The sequence below is a fragment of the Ctenocephalides felis genome, unplaced genomic scaffold (assembly GCF_003426905.1).
Source record: "Ctenocephalides felis isolate EL2017-DRISC unplaced genomic scaffold, ASM342690v1 CF-g0.4_SCAFFOLD_01604, whole genome shotgun sequence".
NCBI lineage: Eukaryota > Metazoa > Arthropoda > Insecta > Siphonaptera > Pulicidae > Ctenocephalides > Ctenocephalides felis.
Window position 1 is genome coordinate 3,059,720 of NW_020537758.1, and position 3,182 is coordinate 3,062,901.

Consider the following 3,182-nt stretch of genomic DNA (forward strand, 5'->3'; position numbering starts at 1 on the left):
ATGACAGTTCCAGTCAAACTCTGAGTATCAATCGCTGTGACATAAAACTGGAAATCGCTTACAATGATCAGAGTTTTTTTTCTATATGTGAGTGGTCGTAGTAAATCCTTATTTACCTAACAAAAAATAAATATTTATATTGTTTACTATAGTTTATTATTATATACAATTATGGTTTACCTTGGTGAAACATGCAACAGCCCTTAAATTTGGTTCCGATGAATAAATTGGATATGGCCATGTACTGTTTATGGCCGAGCTGATGTCTGGTGATATTTTGCTTAAGAAGTAAACCGTTTTGGGAGACTGGAAAAAAATAAATGTGTGTTGATATATATATATATATATATATATATATTTGAGTAGAGCCTTAAACAAAGAATCCAATAGTAATAAGAAAAAATTAGTGAATTTTGATAAGAATGATTTATGAAAGATAGGATATTATATAAAATATAATACATAATAGAAATAATAGTGAATGAATGGATTATATAAAAAAATAGATAAGATAATAATTAAGATAATAGCTAGGATTTAGGAAAAAATAGGGAATTAAGAAAAAAGCAGAAATATTTATCTGCATAATTTAAGTTTAGCAATACATTGTTTTGAGACATTTTTTTGCATTTTGTCAAATAACTTAAAAATTTTATCTTAAAAATTAAATTTTTAGTTGTTTATATTAGTATAAACTAAATGAAATTTACAAGAATTTAGTATAAATTGTTTTATACTCTTGAATATCAAAATTTTGAGTAAGTTTGCTAAGTTTGAGACTTAGCAATATGTGAGTTTGGGACATTTTTCTACATTTTGTCAAATATCTTGGATATTTTGTCCTGGACATTTTTATTTGTTTATATTAGTAAAAACTAGATAAAATTTACTAAAATTAAGTATAAATTGTTATATATACTTGGATATAAAATTTTTGAATAATTTGCAGTTGAAACGCCTGATTTGACTTGATAATTAGCTATAGATTAAGTTTTGGGACATTTTTCTATATTTTGTCGAATATCTTAGAAACTTTTTTCCGGACACTTTTATTTGTTTATATTAGTAAAAACTAGATAAAATTTACTAACAATTAGTATAAACTGTTATATATACTTGGATATTGAAATTTTGAATAATTTGTAGTTGAAACGCCTGATTTGAGTTTGCTAACTAGCTCAAGGAGTTTTGGGACATTTTTTTACATTTTGTCAAATAACTTGGAAATTTTGTTCCACAGATTTAAATATATTTATTTTGGTAAAAACTAGGAAATTACTAAAATCTAGTGTAAATTGTCATATACACTTGGATAGCAAAATTTTGAATTATTTGTAGCTGAAACACAGATTTGAGTTTCATAATTGGCTATAGGTATAGGATTTGGGACATTTTTTTACATTTTGTCAAATAACTTGGAAATTTTGTTCTAGACCCTTTTATTTTTTTCATATCATTATAAACTAGATAAAATTTACTAAAATTTAGTATAAATTGTGATATACACTTGGATAGCAAAATTAGAATTATTTGTAGCTGAAACACAGATTTGAGTTTCATAATTGGCTATAGGTATAGGATTTGAGACATTTTGTCAAATGACTTGCAAATTTATTCCGGCCACTTTTATTTATTTATATCAATAAAAACTAGATAAAATTTAGCAAAATTTAGTATAAATTGCTATATATACTTAGATATAAATTTTGAATAATTTGTAGTTGAAAATCAATAAGTATCAGTTAAAAAAATTATTCCGGACACTTTTATTTGTTAAAATTAGTAAAATCAAGATAAAATTTACTATCGAATAGTAAAAATTCTTATATACACTTGATAATAAAATTTTGAATAAAACCGTGAATAGGGTAAAGATTGGCCAGACTCATAATTAAATTCTTTAAACTTTGTAGTTCTCAAAAAGAGTACTGAATGAATAATTGTTAATATTTGTGATATTTTTGTTAATTTGACGAATTTTGTGCTTAATTATATCAATCATCTAGAGGAAAAAATATATTAATAAAAAACTAATTATATACTTAACACATAAAGGCACGTTCCCGATAAAAAATATTATATCTGAATTATGGCACTTAGAAAATATTAACTGGAGTTAAACTGTCTGTAGCATTTATTTACAGCATTTTAAATATTAAATAAAAAAGTTGAATAAATAATCTAGGATTTGTCTAACATTACAAGACCCTCCAGCAACTCAGTATACTTGCAAATCACCCATAAATTAATTTAGCAATTGTTTATATAATTAATTTTATTTAATAGTTACACATTATAGTTATTAATGATGAACACCATATTGAGAACCAAGAGAGTATAACTTTTAATGAAAAATTACTTTAAATAAATAAATATTGTATATATATATATATATATATATATATATATTATATATATATATATATATATATATATATATATTGCCATTTACCTTTGGTTTCTTCCACCGATCAATATAAATCCATTTATTAATCACAGTACATCCATCACAACGAATTTACAACTTTCGAAAAACTCAATTTTCCAATTTAAACTGAACTAAACCTTATCGAACAACTTCAAATTTATATTGAGCAAATATTTAAGATACATTTTGCACTTTGTATTTAATTTGATACCTGAAAGGTTTCTTAGAATTTAATAAAATTGAAAGAAAACTATTAATGTTGACATTTGTAAACTTGAACGAGCTTGCTTGTCAAAGTAGTTCGGGCAAAAGGACGACTGTGGCGCTGCTGTAGGAAAATGACAGTTGGAATTTGAAAATATTCAATAATAATATAATATTTTATTATTTTACTTTAGTTTAACTATTTGGTTTAGTACCTGAACGGTTTCTTCGAATATAATAAAATTAAACATAAGTATTAATGTTGATTTATCCTAATATGGATGAGCAGGCTTGTCAAAATGATTCGCAAAATGATCTGTGGCGCTACTGTAAGAAAAATGATAGTTGAATTTAAAAATATTTTAATGAACTACAGTAGAATTCGATTAGTATGACGCCGGATATATTGACAATCGCTTATTATGACGTAATCGCACTAGGAAGTTTGGTTTCCATATAAAATTCCTTAAAAAACAGCTGTCTGGTCGGATATATTGACATCGCTTACATTGACATGTAATGACCCATTTTTGCAAAAAATTATGTCCAA

General features: G+C 24.7%; 1 long non-coding RNA gene across 1 annotated transcript; it reads right to left on the reverse strand.

Moving 5' to 3' along the window:
- LOC113374048 lies at positions 1-2,661 on the reverse strand. The gene is made up of 3 exons (XR_003366938.1): positions 2,453-2,661; positions 181-306; positions 1-116 (listed from the first exon to the last, which is right to left on the reverse strand). It is a non-coding gene; the product is annotated as an uncharacterized LOC113374048 (long non-coding RNA).
- Positions 2,662-3,182: the final 521 nt, after the last annotated feature.